General features: G+C 35.9%; 1 protein-coding gene across 6 annotated transcripts in view; it reads left to right on the forward strand.

The window, feature by feature from the left end:
• The window catches only part of lrp8 (low density lipoprotein receptor-related protein 8, apolipoprotein e receptor), a 240,181-nt gene that overhangs the window by 82,198 nt on the left and 140,442 nt on the right, over window positions 1-17,541 (forward strand). The gene's annotated exons all lie outside the window — the stretch shown is intronic.

Raw genomic sequence — 17,541 nt, forward strand, 5'->3', positions numbered from 1 at the left:
TGGGCTTATTGCCTTTAGCGCATTGGCGGAATTAGCCGTAGCCTGAGTAATGATGCGAAAAGGCAGAGCGAAGCCTTGCCAAAGACACAAGCGAGTAAGTGAAGGCTGTTAGTTAAGTGAAGAGGAGGTCTTTATGGAGTGTGGGTTTGGTATTTAGACACGGGGAAGCATTAATCTTAGTTTTCGAGCCTATAGTTGTCACCTCTTTTCCTAAAGGGGCCAAAGAATTCTTTCACAATGGCCCCTCGCACAATGTGACTGTGTTTCAAAGGGGTGAGCAAGTTCAGAGTTGAGCTATGGCTGGTTCATTAAAGGGCATAGTCTTATCAAACACGCTAACCTTTTATCGTTTCTATTATTGCCCTTTTCAAGTCTTTGAAAGATTATTTATTTCCTTACTCTCTTCATTTAAAATGTTCAGAGTTGTCCATATCTAACCTCGCTTTTATTTTCGTCAATGCAATTCTTATAATTTTCTACTTTATATTTTCAACCTTTATATTTTTCAACTTTTATATTTTCAACCTTTTTCTCTTTGCATCTGCACTTCTCAAGTCTTTAGGTTATAAAATTTTAGGCTTGAAGCATTGAAAATTCCAGTAAAAACTAGAGATGCACCGGTTGACCGGCCATAAATCGGAACCGGACATTTTTTTTTGTAATTTTCGGCCAATTTTTCAGAAAGTGTGCCCGTGTGCACAGACAACATTTTTTATCATTCACCAACATATATTTTATGTGGAAGTATTTCGAAATCTGTGTGCAGGACGTGAAGATTGCATTCTGCAATGTCTGCAAAGGACAAGTTAATAGCGGAGTGAGACACACGCATTTCAGTCAGTTCACACGCCACACTTTGTATTTCTCATGCTGAGATTAGATTGATAACTTTTCCTGCTATATAAAATTAATGGACAATGAGCAGGGAAGTTCTCTGTAGAGTTCATAGCAGATTTTTTTATATTTAACTTTACCCGAGTACGCAAGAACTGACATGCAGATGATATCAAAGCCCCACCAAAACTTGAGAATTTGGTGGGCCGAATGTTTTTTTGATGGTTACAGTTTATCCAATACCCAGTTTAGCCTGTTAAATACCAAATAAATGTCTTGTTTATGTATACTTTCATTCTTTTTTGTTTGTTGCTTGATAAGAGTAAAAGAAAGCGGAAATCAGTATCGGAATCGGCCAGTTTGCTTGTAAAAAAAAGACTGTATCGTAGCCGGCCTTGAAAAATCATGATCGTGCATCTCACGCTAAGTATGATAAATTTATCTTTTTATCGTTTTGTTCATACACTTAAAGGGTCATCATGGCTTTGATCCCAGGGAACACACATACTAATCCTGTGTGAAGTCGCTTTGTAGAAAAGTGTCTGCCAAATGCGTAAATGTAAATCTATGTTCTTATAATAATATAAACTATATAGCTGCTTTAAAGGTGGAATACGTAGAATTTTTACCACTAGATGGCGCCAAAACACAATAACATCAAATGACGTTGTTTAAGACGCTCTGAAGCAGCGTGGAATTATGGGATTTGTAGTCTTTAACTCAACCGGTGATGGCCATCAATCAGACGGGATTCAGAAATCACGTTGACGGATAAGGTAATCAAGTCTTATAAATGTTGCGTTTGATGACATCATTTATTTCATTATGTAAGTTTATATGTGATGTTCAAAACGAAATTGTTATTCATAGATGTTACAGTATTAGTCCAAATTTGATAGTTAACACAGCACAGAATTAAGTTTTCAACTTACAATCTACAATGATTTTTCACATAATGTATTGACAGTACAAATCTTAAGTGTCTTAAAATGACCATTTATATTGCTGTACAATACCTCTTGATGTGCATATCGTCCGCGGGAAGACGCGCTGATTACAGTCTACACACTAATGTTGTGATCCATATAATAGCATAAGTTTTTTGAAGGGTTACGAATCATAACAACTCGCCCATCATGTAAAACACAAGCAGAATCAGAATCTCGGTCTAGTTAAATGTTGTCGTGAAGCTCTCTCTATCCAGATAATGCAACACCAAATTGATCCTCATTCTTTCTCTCGTTTTGTTCCAAACTCTTCTTGGGTCGTTTGGTTGGCCCGTACGCTTACGGGAGCGGTCTTTGAAATATAAACAGAGAGCGCCTTTGTGATAACTTATCACATATTTGAAAACTACAATAATAATTTCTTGCTAGAAATGCAATTAAAATGTGTTAAAAGTGAAAATATACCTTTATTTACACTAAATGTGTGCTCCAGTCGCTTCCTTGGCCGCCATTTTATTTTTTCGAACTCGACTACTGTTGTCATGTGGTTTTTACGTCAGTAAAGGCGGTGACAAAGGGTCACATGGATATTAACGTCATTGACAGGAGACTGCACTGCCCCGTGTCAATGTTTTGAATGGCACTTTTCTCACGATTTACAAGTAGTAGAAAACATTACAGATATTGATAGTAATCAGCTGGACAAAATATATAACACTGGCCTAGTGGTTTTTGGAAATTTTACTGCAAAAATCTTACAAATTGCACCTTTAAATAATAATACATTTCTCAAAGAAAACCGTTTGATTACAAAAATGTTTAAGGTATAGTTCATTGATTGGAGACTGCTATTTATTTACTTAGTTTCCACTAAATCTCTTTGATCATTTGATCTTTAATTCTTTTCAAAAAATAGTTTTTTATGTTTACTATTTATTGATTTAGTTTCCACTAAATCTCTTTGATAGTTTAAAAACAGTGTCTTCTGCTTTTTACATTTAGTTATTTATGCTTGCTATTTATTTGTTTAGTTTCAATGAAATCTCTCACTATTTAACACTTGGCTCCTCCAGGAGACTCACAAAGAATGCACTAAAGAACCGTGCCCGCTTATAGCACTGTTTATTTTAGTGTCTGGGTTACTTAAGGAATTATGCAAATCTGGTAGTGGTACAAACACAACCAAAAAAAATGTGTTTAATGCCATTTGCATTGTGTAATTTCTGATATTGCAGATTTAAAATTGGTAGGTGCATTTTGCTAACAAAAATGACTTAAATAATCACTTTTACCTCCTAAGACCCGATGTGTGGTTTGTCTTTTTTCTGATTTCTTCCAGTTATTTGGGGTTAGGAAGAACCAATAACTATAATAACCAAATATTTTTCTTTGAACATGAAGCAGTGTAATTGTCCACATTTGTGTACAACAGGTTCCAGTTAACGTTACACAAAATTAAGTATTATGGTGCAAACAACAAAAAATGTGAAATTTAGCGTCTGGTGAAACTGGATTGCAGTTGTTTAGTATATAAGACAATTTAACCCTGAAATATTGTGAGAAACTGTTAAGTAAAGTATGTAATCATAATTCTTTTCATCTCCACGTAGTCATTTATTTCTGCTGTCCACCTTAATCCATCAAGTCAGTGCAAATCTTTTATTTCATAGTGTCAGATTGTCATCGTTCTTTTCATCTTCCGTTCTTGTCCTCTCTCCCCTCTCCTTCATAACTGATCCTGTCCCCCTCTCCTCTTTCTGTAACAGGCATGATCCTCTTAGCCACGGACTGGCATAATGTTCATTCTTAAAGCGAATTATCTCCAAAGAGCTTTGGGATTACGCTCTCTTTCATTAAATCAAAATTCCATTTCTGTTCGGCTTTCCCACCCCTTCTCTTTGCTCCCGCCATACGGATCAGAGTAATACAATTAAGATCCATAAGTTTTAGCCCAAAATAAGGGAGGGATTGTCCCACATCCCCAAGGGAGAGAAAGCTGTCTACTCTTTGTTCCAAATTGGACACCGGGGGTAATATCAATGCTTCAGACTTTTCACAGTTGCCCTTCAGTTGACTCTGTTTCTCGGGGTGATCATGGGAAGGAAGAGAGTTGCCACTTCAGGAAACCACCTGTTGGTATTGCAATGTCAGAGTTTAACTTTATTAAGGAATTTATATTCATCTTTATTTTTTCATAAAATAATTTTATAAATATCAAATATTTTATTATTTTTAACTTCATTAAGGAATTTATATTCATCTTTATTTTTACATAAAAGAATTTATTAATATCAAATATTTTATTATTTTAAATATGTTTTAACAGTTCCATATTTGTTTCTTAGTAATATTTTATATTATTTTATTTTTATAAAAAAAAATTATATAATTGACTTTTATTTGTAAATAATATTTAATGCATAAATGAGCTTCTGTTTTTCATTTTTGCTCAATTTGAATAGTTTATTATTTAAAGGGTTATTGTGACATAATTTCCCTATAGCTCTATAGTGTTTTGTCACTAAAGTAGACTTCCAGTTTTCTATTTTCATAGGCCATTCAGGTGAATTTGAATGCAAGTGAATAGCTTTCTCCAGGTATTATACCTACGATATCTAGAGCTTTAGTTTGTAAACCTTTGTTGTTGTTTCTAAAGTGTCTGAGTTAAATGGTTAGTAATGAAGACAGCATTTCTGTCACATTGAGCTCCCCCAGCTGTGATAGCAGCATGAGGTGTGAGCATACAGGAGCATAAGGAACAAAGCGCACTTTTGAGCCACTAGACAGTAGAGGTTTGTGTAATTCAAAAGAAATTAGGCTACTATGAGGGTCTGTTTGAGAAAAGAAGAGAGAGACCTAAAGCAAGAGAGACTCAAAGCACCTGCCGCCTTAACAGTTTAAGGTCACTGGAAACATGCCCTGCAAGAACCTCTTTATTTCCACAGAGAAAATTAACAGCGAATCATAATACCTTTAATTTCATACCTGGGGCTCAGAATTAACATTTTAGCGCTGTGAGTAAAATTTATATGAACAGAATGCTTAACATCACAGTTTAAGAATGAGATGGACTCTTGCATTCAATTCAGGGACATTTAAACCATTAATAAAGAACTGTCATGACGTGTGTTTTATAACCGTTTATATAACTCAATAGAAACATATCCAGAACTACATGTATGTGGTGACAAATCAGAAAATAGTTTTTTTTATGCAACTAGTGCCTCCCAAATTGCTGTTCACAGAAGGTAAAAAGTGTTATACATAGAGGGCTGTACAGTACAGTCAGTGCAAAAAATGTTGTACATAATGTTTTAAGAGTTGGACATGGTGTAAACCAGGGGTCTCCAACCTTTTTGTGTGCAAGGGCTACCACAATGGATAAAACAAGAAGGCTAAACTTTTTAGTTTTACTTATTGATTTTATTTTATTTTACTTGTTGATATGTTTTATTATTGTTTAAAATGTTAACATGCATAAAGAAACCAAGCTAATATATAAAATATCTAATAAAAAAATATTAACCCTTGTGCATTGTTCAAATTTCAAATTTACCCTTTTCGTGTTGCTCGTGGATGAAAACATCCATTAAATTAAACTACTGTAAAATGTAGCAAAGTTTCGATTTTTGGATAAATCTGTTATGAAGCTCAGTACTGATAAAAAACTACCAAATCTTTACAAAAACTCCATGATTTTAACTCTTTCATTGCCAAGTTATGTCACTGATTTGGGGAAAAACAACACCAAACTCAATATAAAAAGTGATTGTGGACTGGACTGTGGTCTTGGGCATGTCAAATATTAGTTGAAATATTGGCTTTAATGCATTTTTGGTTTTTGTTCCGCGTCAGAATTATCCCTTATTTATTGTTCTTTGCTGTTTTGCCTCATTGACTTCCATTATAATAAAATTTTTTGATTGCAGAGCCATGACACCTTATAATCATGCATTCTTGATTGTTGGTGGTTAGAGGAAAAATTTGTTTTTACTGTTGATCACCATGTGACACGATTAAGTGCACACATAAACACTAAAAATTAGTTTGATTGTTTAGTTCTCCATCCTCAACTCTTGCTTCATTATTCAGTTTATTTGAAGTTATTTTTAAAGTTGTTTTGTGTTCATAATAAATGATGTTTATAAATCTGATGCAGAGTAGATTTTTTACAGAAAATCTTTTTCCGCACGCACGCACGCTCACACACACACACACACAATATGCTTTTATTATGGAATTATACTCCATATAACTCAATGTACAAGCCAGAAATTAAGCTCTGTTTTTGCATAGGCCTACTAAAGGGTTAATGGTGCCACATGGTGATCAACAGTAAAAATGACAAATTTTACCTCTTTGATAAAAGAAAAAACTCCATTTTGTGTTTTTTCCCAAATCATTGACATCACTTGGCAATTAATGAGTTAAAATCATGGAATTTATGCAAAAAATTGGTAGTTTTGATTAGTACTAAGGTTGATTAACAGATTTATGCAAAAAATATTAATCTGATACATTTTTACTAGGGGTGTAACGGTACGTGTATTCGAACCGGACCGTTTCGGTTCAGGGCTTTCGGCACGGTGCACACGTGCACCGAAAGCATTTTGTGTGCGCCTGTGCGGAACATAATACGTGCGTTTCCGCACGAACATATTAAGTGGCGGAAGTCTCCGCGTTCAGCGCAAGTCTTCTGTCAAACATATAACATAATTCGGACCGCAGAAAGATTTTTATTTACTTAGTTGTATATCCGTTTGATTATTGATGTAAACGTTTACGTGTCGTATCTAAAAGCGCATGTTAAACGCGTGTCAACGCGCTGCTTTGTTCTTTCAAAAGTGCGTGAGAGGATGCGCGTCTTTCGTTGCTACGCATTCATGAGACGCGCTTTCTGTGACAGCGAGAATAAGGAATGCGTGATCAGATTTTTCATCTGCACATCACGTCAATCATATCATTGTGCCAATGCGATCAGCTGGTCGGGACAGAGAAGAGCTGTAACCCGGGCTTACTCAGCTGTCACTCAGCTGCGGAGGGGTTCGTTACAGCTTACATTGACGACACAAGCAAAGATTAGGAGAAACATGCAAAAGATCAAAGATGGCTATGCATGCAACTCACTAATCTCAAAATGAGTGTAGAATAAGTATATCATCATGTTGCTTGCTATGCAGTTACACATAGAGCAGTAATATTATTTTTATACAGAGATGGTACATAGCCAATTCAATACTGTGAGTTAAACAATCCAAAATAAATCAAAACAGAAAATTTTTGGTGGCAAAAATGTAGGCTTATAGTTCATAAATGTATTTGGGAATTGAATTTGTTAGTTCAAGGTTTTAGTAGAAAAAGTTTAAGAGAAGGTTAAGAAAAGAGTTACCTTCTGTTATAAAATAATGTAAAAAAGAACTTTGCAGTAGTATTTTATTTATTATTTTTTCATTTTATATATATTTTATATGTTATATTTTAATAAAAAGTGTTTAAAAAAGTGTAAACAAATTGTAAAAAAAAGTTTATAGTAATAAACAACCTGCAGTTTAATGTTTGCATTTCTCCCTTACTGTACCGAAAATGAACCGAACCGTGGCTTTAAAACCGGGGTTCGCACCGAACCGTGATTTTTGCGTACCGTTACACCCCTAATTTTTACAGCCGTTTAATTTAGGGGATGTTTTCATCCACGAACAACACGAAAGGGTAGTACATTTTTCCACGGTGCATTGTTGAGCTTTTGAAAAATTTCAAAGCATTTTCTCAAAATATGTATCAATATAAGATTTGTCACCAAAAAGCATTCCAATTGTTGAAACACAGAGAAAGTCGTCGCCAAATTAAGACAAAAAAAACCCTAGTGGATGAAAACGTCCACAACTCCAATAAGGGTTCAAATTAAGGCTATTAGAATGTGCTTTGTTTGGGCAACTCGCCGACTCTGTCTGGGCAACCTGGCGCCCGCGGGCACCATGTTGGAGATCACTGGTGTAAACATTCTTAGCATTTTTGAAACAGGAACCATTTTAATGAAAGACACAGACTAAGTTTCGTTTCATTTGTATGCACACACGAAATAATACAGTATGGTTTCAGGGTAAACAACATAAACAAACAGCCTTTGTGGCCCAAACTTAACTTTCAATAGACTTCCACAAAGAATCAATAACAACAGTGTCTTTTTACAGTAGTTTATTTCTGATGACAAACAAAATCAAGAACAAGTAAATTAACTTATAGTTCAAATCATAGCTAAAGTGTATCGATGACTACACTGAGCTGAAGTTACCGTCTATACAAATTTCATGAATATATTTTATTATACCATGGTCTGTTTAAATACTCGATTCTGATTGGCTGGAAGGTGTGCATTAAAACTTTTTAATGCACAGGTAGTTCCAGTCAGTTTAATTACAGTTAGAAATAATCTGCTACTATAAAAATTGGTAACCATAGTAACACAGTTACACTTGCAGAGAGAGCGAGCGAGACATAAGTGCATCTCTCTTTAAAGTGCGCAGGTTTTATTTCAGCAAGCCTTAACTTAAGAAAATGACCGTCATTTTTACCCGTCTGTTAAAAAATGTACACTGTAAACATTCATTACAGCTTTAACTTGGCAAATTACCAAGGTATAAGCGGGATAATCCACGGCTAGCCATGCATTGAAGGGTTTTAGTGCACTCCGCTACGCGTCGGGTCGGGTGGTTCTTCGCCTCTACGTCCCCTTTAATGCATGGCTAGCCGAGGATTATCCCTTACATGTAGACATTATTTTGAAATAATAAAAATTGATTTAGCTGTAAATCAGTTTTGATGGCTCTTGTTTAGACAGTTTTAAATTCATTGAAAAAAAAATGATTTTATTCAATTTACTCAATTTTTTTAAGGTAAGTGGTTGCAATCAATTTATTTAAGCTACATTTAAACAAAAGTTTTGTATTGTATTTTACTTAACTAATCTTTTTTTGATTAAATGTAGCTTAAATAAAATGATTGCAACCACTAACCTTAAAAAAATGAGTAAATTGAATTAATCTTTTTTTTTTCAGTGTTTAGGTTAGAAATAAATAATTGGTTGAGTCAAAATGTATTCTACATATCAGGGAATAATTAGGATTCATTCATCAAAAGAAATGATGTAATTATTTATATTTTGTTGCAACTAATGAGTTTGCAACTATGGTTATGTTGCTCTAATGAATTTATGTGAGTTTTTGTAGATTGCAAATTCGTAAATTCCCACTCTTGTCCTTACTTTTCCAATTCAACATCCGGTGGGGCAAAACATTTCATTTCTTATACTGAATTTTGTCTAACTTTTCTTGGGATACAACAAAGAAATGGGCCAACCATTTAGCAAATGTGCCGTTAATGTTTCGCTCCAGAATGCTTGTTCCTATTCACACACTGTGTTCTCATCTCGGGCCTGGGACCGAGGCCCAGATTGACAGCATTGTTTTGGATGGGTTCGCTCATCTCTTGCTGTCTAATTTCTCCCAGTCTCTTCCCTTTAATTTCTTTTCTCAGTAGAGCTCCGCCGTTCCTTAATTTCTGTCTGGCACCTGTTGTTTTCTCTCAGTGGGACAGCACTAGCTGCTTAATAGTATTTACCTCTAGAAATTAGAAAAAAACTCACTTTGCTCTGTGCTGCTATAAATGGAAGTAGCTTTGTATCCGTACCTTAAAAGATCTTAAAGGCAAAACCCCTTGCTATGTCAAACAAACAATTATTTTATGAAGCTAAATCCATTCATATCACAAGTGCCGTGGTTTGGTTTTCTCTCTTCCTTTGAATGGCTCCCTGCATCTGTGCTAACCTTGCTCGGCAGGGCCCGCAGAGGGAAACCGCGTTTGCACAAAGGAATACTAATGAAACCAACATATTCTTTGGGAATTCCAATGGGAACAATGGAGAAGAGCGTAGAAGATTATCAATGTGTGGTGTTGACACTGCTGCTTATGTTTGCTGGAATGCTGCCTGAAACCTTGATTTTTATGAGGTCATAGTTTTTGAGGTCCTAAATCCAATCACACATTACTATCTACAGCCTGTGAGTAGCTTTCTAAATTCAACTGTGACTTACACTGCATATACAGCGGGATATTGGATCGCAGGGTTGTCTGGTCTTTGTTAAGCCTTCTCAATAGAGCTGTGAGGTCCAGACAGTTGAAATATTAAAGATGGCTCAGTAGCCAGGGGCAGCCATTGATCAGAGAAGCTCCCTCCCAATGCTAGACACCTTTGATAGATACTCAGTCCAATTCAGCCGGACCCATGCTGGCCCACAGCATCAAAACACTCTTACACGCACCGCCAGAAGATCAAAGCGTGCTGGTTTGTGGGTGTGCATTGATGGGGTGTTATATGTTGTGTTTGCATTGAACATCTGCACGTGTGCATGAATGTTAATGTGCATTGGAACACTTTGATGTGATATTCTGTTTTAGCTTTTTTTATACTACTAAAGAAAAGGTATAAAAATCATTATCTAAAAAATAATGTAGTGTTTGCTGGTCATTATCGCAAAAACATATGTTGATACTTCCTAGAAAACTGTACTTTATTCTGTTTAGTACATGGATATTTAAGTTAATAAATTAATTTGAAAAATGTATTTGTGAAATATTCACACATAATTTATAATTTAAGAATTAAAGGTACAGTACAAAAGCTGTCAATGGGGCGATGCCCCACCTTGTCCTTAAGTACACCTTTTTTACCTAAAGAGTGCATTTTAGTACCTCAGAGGTACATGTACTTAAATGATACAAATTAGGACCTTTTTAAATCGTACCGTCCCAGTGATAGCTTTTGGATCTTTGGATCTTTTTTTATCACAGTGACATCACAGTTTAAATATAATAATATAAAGATATGTCGGCAACCAATCAAAATAATTGTAATCAGAATGTAATCTGTAATCGGAATAATTGTAATCAAAATGTAATCTGTAATCAGAATAAAGTATTACAGAGATGTGGTTGATAAGCAAACATATTTCACCCCCATTCATCAGTGTCCAGCCTTGAAACTTTTCGCACCATTCCGAAGTCTATAAAGTCTTTTGTTCCGTCACCCCCAGCATCCATCCTCATCCCACCGCTGGGTCCTACTCTCCGCTCCTGTCATCTCTGAAAGGTTCCCCGCAGATCGCGCTTTCATAGCACCCTACAGAATGAAACTGGGCAGAGCAAGATTCCCACTGTTCCCTCAGAAAACCGCACACACGGGCCTTTAGAAGTTCCCCCCACCGGGAGTTCTCCCTCACATTGCCGCAGACCAGCACCATGTTTACCCCCATGTCAGTCGCCCTGAAACCTAATGAAGGAAAAGTCAGTGGGTGTAGGGAGGTGGGTGACATTGTGACAACCGCAGCAGTCGGGCGAAGGATTCATTTATATTCTAATGGGGAGGTAGCCCTGGATACGCTTAGGTGACTGGAAAGCATTCAACTAGAGGAAGTGAGTGGACTTGGATTCGGTGAGCGCGCTTGTATAACTCTGCCGATTGTAATCGCTCCCACAATTGAAGGTAACTCCCGGTTATCCCTACAGATAGAAAAATGGGGGCGGGCTTTTGAAAAAGCAAACATGTATATTTCCCATGGACTTTTCGAAGTCTTTGCTTTGTAGACTGGAATGAATATAGTCACAAGCTCAATGGAAAGCAATTATCTGCTCTGTGTGAGACACGCAACAACAGGAAACACTCCAGACCCCACATATGGCTGTATTTTCAGCAGTATAACTCTATATATAATAGGTCGGGGCTGTTGGTGATGTGCAAAACGTCAAAGAGGTGCTGATGGGATAGATACTGCTGCTATAAAGGGTATTGAATAGAATTGTGGAATTCATAAGATCCTTATATCAGAGTTGCTATTTTACTCCTGGGTGCCTTTTTTCTTTCTTAGTAATTTGCAAAGATTAAAATCCTTTTAATAAGTTTAACATATGATTTACATTTTCTCCAAGGTATTAAATCAATATTTTAATACATTATTGCACAAACGGATCTTTCATCCATTAAAAAACTCCAGGTGGGGTTAAATGTTAAGCTTAAAAGTCTATATATATATATATTAACATGGTGTATAGTAAAAAGTAAGAATTATGAACTTATCAATACATTGGATAATTAATGTAAGCATAATAACTAATGTTAGTTCAAAGGGGTATAAACAAAAAGCTACATCTATCCACCTTTTTTTCAAACGCGGAAGTAAGTGATGTGACGTATTCAATAGCCAGCCGGTAGAAAACAGTGTAGTGGGAGCACGCATAAAACATGATTTAAACAGTTAATATTTACTACACCTGCCATGTATGAACCAGTATGAGGATGAAATTAAGAAGTGGCTTGATATATAAAGATATATTCAATCATTTCGTGTTGTTGATCGGAGGTGACGGGTCTTCAATGCGCAAATATAAAAGCACAGAGACATACCAGTATACCAGTTTGTACATGGAATTTACCAAGACTTTGTGTTTTTAACTTTTCAGGGGCTGGTTTAAAATGTCACAACTGTCCCTCTGGTGTGAGTTTTTTTTAAACATCAATTTTTAATGGACTGTTTATGGCGACACATCGAGCTTCACGTGGTCCGATACAGTCAGCAGTATCTTTCTTATTCAACACATTCTAAGTTATTTGAACAAACTAAATAAACATATTAAACTACTACATGTATTGAGTTTTGTTTTCGTTTTATGAAAATATTATTACATCGCTTCTTACGCACAAGATGGAGAGATGTGCTTATGAAATATTTGCTTACTTTATAAAGTATTTGCTTTTTCATTTAAAACATAACAAAAGTATGCGCAAACACATTAAGAACTATTATAAACATTAACTAAGCAGATTATATATTTTCTGTACTGTAATTGCATTTTTGTAATAATATATAGTAGCAGAATAAATAAATCAGCATATTTTTATCAGCATAATATTAGTTGTTTTTAAACAATTATTGCATTTATTGTATACTGGTAGTTTCTATGAAAGGTTTTACTGGATGGATTTGTAAATACAAATCATGAGTGCATTTGCGACTCACACATTCAGTTTTGTGCATGTATTATGGTTAAAACAAATGTTTTGTATAGATTTACTGCGTTTGTATTAGCTATTATGGCAACCCCTAACTGCACAAATTGTGTCGGTCTAACTTGATTTCATAATAAACATTAAACAGCCAGTCAAAACGGCACACTTGTGTCCTTCGCAATAGACTGCCATCAGCTTTAGTGGCTCACCGGAAGTCATAAACAAGAAAGCTCAAAGATGGCAGAAGCCACATTTGCGTCAAAAAACAGGTGGATACATTTAACATGTATGCACATACATAAAAAATACCTCAAAATTTGTGCTTTGGTGTGGAGAGTGTCATAGAGAAAACATCATAACATTTTCTTCTTAGTTCTTTAAACTACTGTAAGTTGCCTAGTTCAGTGGTTTTCAAACTGGAGGCGGGGCCCCCGCAGGGGGGCCGCGAGATGGTGCCAGGGGGGGGCAGTTTTATGACATTTTATGAAATACATTAATTGATCATGAATTCTGTGTAATAAAACCTAAAAAAAATAGGCTACTAACCAAACGCACTACTTTTTGTATAATTTCCTGTTTTTTTTATTAAAATGTTGAGTTTTAGAATAGTTTTTGTCACAAATTTTCTTTGGGGGGCCGCGACGGAATGCACCGTACACAAGGGGGGCCGCACACTGAAAAAGTTTGGGAACCACTGGCCTAGTTTATTCTGATGGTGCTTTGAAGTATACAGGTTGATATATTGGCTGTTCATCCGAGTCATGATCATGAAGTCATTGGGGGTTGTGATTTACTGTAACATTGTCTGCACAGTGTTTGATAATAGTTATTAGTTCAGTGGTGAAACGTTATGCTGCAATTTTACATTGTTGCACAGTGTTTTAGTGCTTTTGAAGACCTGTCAGTGTGAGATGTGTTATTTTTCCAACCTGATCTTATGGCAATTCATGCGTATTTTACTAGGGTGCTAATTCTTATTAATTCGAGTTCGTACGACTAGTGATGCACCGATCATGTTTTTTCATGTCCGATTACCAATTTGTAACAATTTTGCAGATTCCAATACTGATTACCTATTTTTTAGCCAATTCGTAAAATACATTTGAAATCCAATATCAAGATAATCGAGATCAAGTTGTATTTTTCGCCTTTAGATGTGTGATGCTTTACGATTCTGAAGAAGCAACAAAACACCACGTCAGCCTCGGCTCCTCTCATCAAGCAGATTTGCGATGTATCAAAGGAGCTTAGTTATTATGTGTTTCCCTCCCACATGCCGTAATGATTTTCATCAGCACGTGAGGGAGATCAGCTGAAGCAACATGATTATCATGACGGTCTGAAGGTCTGTAAGACCTGTTTGTGCAGATCTACAAGGAAGATCTATTACAATCTGTATATGCAAAGCCTGGATCTGTTTGTAAAGGCATGTGGTAAAGATGCTGATGAAGGATTATAAGCATTAGGCATTGTAAAAATGAATAAGTGAAGATGGATCCAGAGTTTGACTGGTGTTTGATTGTAACACTTATGTACTTCTCCGCGGTTCATTTAAGCCTGGTCTATGAACCCCTCTGCTATGATTCTGCTACCATATGCTGCTAATTAGAGCTCTAATGTGAGACACTAAATGTCAGTCTGGAGCTCCAGTATAAGGAGAAGATTGTGGGGTATGATGGCTGCACTTTTCAGTGTAGAGCTTTTAGCATTGTTTGGAATTAAACTGCCATTAGTGCTCTTTGCAGACACTTTTGTCAAATGCAACATAATAGTGCTTTAATGCTGTACTATTATGCTATACATATATGCTATTTACATCAGTATGTGCGAATATGTATCTACACATTTACAAAATACGTGTTACCCTGCCTGTAAAATCCAGGATATAGTCTCATAATATAATTATGAGATTAAGAGCATAATAAAAACTTATATTTTACTCAGTTCATATTATAGAAATCAAGGTTATATTTTGACAGAATGTTATATTATGTTTAATGATTTTGTGTAAAAAAACAGAAAATCACAAAAATTACTTTAGCTGGGTTTTCAATAAGGGTCACGTATGCCATATATTGCTTACACTGTCAAAAAAAGGTCAAAATACACTCACCTAAAGGACTATTAGGAACACCTGTTCAATTTCTCATTAATGCAATTATCTAATCAACCAATCACATGGCAGTAACTTCAATGCATTTAGGAGTGTGGGCCTGGTCAAGACAATCTCCTGAACTCCAAACTGAATGTCAGAATGGGAAAGAAAGGTGATTTAAGCAATTTTGAGCGTGGCATGGTTGTTGGTGCCAGAGACGGGCCGGTCTGAGTATTTCATAATCTGCTCAAAGCAGATTTCGAAGCCACAACACGCACAACCCACCGGGTATCACTCATCTCCCCTACAAATAGGAAAAAGAGGTTACAATTTGCACGAGCTCACCAAAATTGGAGAGTTGAAGACTGGAAAAATGTTGCCTGGTCTGATGAGTCTCGATTTCTGTTGAGACATTCAGATGGTAGAGTCAGAATTTGGCGTAAACAGAATGAGAACATGGATCCATCATGCCTTGTTACCACTGTGCAGGCTGGTGATGGTGGTGTAATGGTGTGAGGGATGTTTTTTTGGCACACTTTAGGCCCTTTAGTGCCAATTAGGCATCATTTAAATGCCACGGCCTACCTGAGCTTTGTTTCTGACCATGTCCATCCCTTTATGACCACCATGTACCCATCTTCTGATGGCTACTTCCAGCAGGATAAAGCTAAGCTCGAATAATTTCAAAATAGTTTCTTGAACATGACAATGAGTTGACTACTAAAATGACCCCCACAGTCACCAGATCTCAACCAAATAGAGCATCTTTGGGATGTGGGGGAATGGGAGCTTCGTGCCCCGGATGTGCATCCCACAAATCTCCATCAACTGCAAGATGCTATCCTATTAATATGGGCCAACATTTCTAAAGAATGCTTTCAGCATCTTGTTGAATCAATGCCATGTAGAATTAAGGCAGTTCTGAAGGTGAAAGGGGGTCAAACACAGTATTAGTATGGTGTTCCTAATAATCCTTTAGGTGAGTGTATGTATACCCTACCCGTCACTGTGGCTGTACCCCTTTAAGAAGTACATGTTTGTACCTAAATAGTTAATTTTAGTACCTCATAAGTACATTTCGATACCAAATATGCATATGACCACATCAAAGGTACATGTTAGTATCTTAAAGGTGCATAGTAGTGTCGGAGCCGATGGTGTAGTGGGCAGCGCTCCGACATGTGGTGCTTTCGCACTTTCTGCGACCCGAGTTCGATTCCCGGCTTGTGGTCCTTTGCCGATCCCATACCCCTTTCTCCTCCCTGTACTTTACTGTCCTCTCCTTACTCACTGTTAAATAAAGGCAAAAATGGCCAAAAAATATAATTTTAAAGATGCATAGTAGTAGCAACTTTATACATATTTTTATTCCTAATGGAACATATTAGGACCTTTTTAAAAATACTCCCCCAGTGACAGCTGAGGTACATATTTTGACATTTTTTCTAGTTTATGGTACACAATTTTCAGCAATTTTATAAAACAGATTGGTTTATAAATTAATTAGAAATAAATGGGTCAGTGACATGAAGTTAATTATTTTGTGTCCGTATGGTTTAATTCAGTGGTTCTCAAACTGTTTCAGCGTGCGGCCCCCTTTGTGTACAGTGCATTCCTTCGCAGCCCCCCCAAAGAAAATTTATGACAAAAAACAGTTCTTAAACTTCCCATTTTAATTACCGGTAAACAAAACATTAAATTATACAAAGTAGTGCTGCCATATATTTTTTTTAGTTTTAATTTCACAGAATTCATTATAAATTAATGTATTTTATAAATGTCATAAAACTGGGGCCCCCCTGGCACCATCTTGCGCCCTCCCTGGGGGCCCCAGACCCCAGTTTGAGAACCACTGGTTTAATTAAATGTAAAAGGGTTTAAATTTCAAAATAAATTTGCAGATTACTTGCATACATTCTCTTTTTTTTTAAATCTTATCTAAAATTTCTGGTTTTATTTAATTTTGAAATAATATTTGGAGGGTTATTGCAAAAATGTCAATGTGGTGTAACCGGTCTGTGTCAATTGGTGAAACTAGTATTTTTTTTTATAAAAATATAAATATATTCATAAAAATGTGGAATAAAATATAATCATTTAGTTTAGTGTAATATGGATTTTTTTACATACATTTTTACATAATTTGTCAAAGATTGTTTAGAAAATGTAATTTTTTATTGCATAATATTAACGTAAATACACTATGTGCATTGAAATAAAACTGATGCATGCTTTAAAAACAAGTTTGAATTTCTCATCTTGCCAAACCGTTTTTGTCACTGATCCAAATACAACAAGCACAGTAAATAAAATAAGCAAATTGCAGATTTATTGTCAACATAAAATCAATATTGCACTTATTTATATTTACTCTTTAATATTTTTTTATGCATTTCTAACTTGAAAACTGTGAGAATTCAGTTTACCAGACATGCATGGTTCCCTGGTTAATGCATACATGATACATTAGACCTTTGATCACAGTGCTTGTTGTCATTTCATACAGTATTTCCAGGCAATGTGTGTTGCTCTGCCTGCATGCCTGATTTCACAGAGTCTGCTTCATTTTTTAGAGTCATATCTATGGCATGCATGACTATGACATG

Source organism: Misgurnus anguillicaudatus, chromosome 8 (assembly GCF_027580225.2).
Source record: "Misgurnus anguillicaudatus chromosome 8, ASM2758022v2, whole genome shotgun sequence".
NCBI classification, from domain to species: Eukaryota; Metazoa; Chordata; class Actinopteri; order Cypriniformes; family Cobitidae; genus Misgurnus; species Misgurnus anguillicaudatus.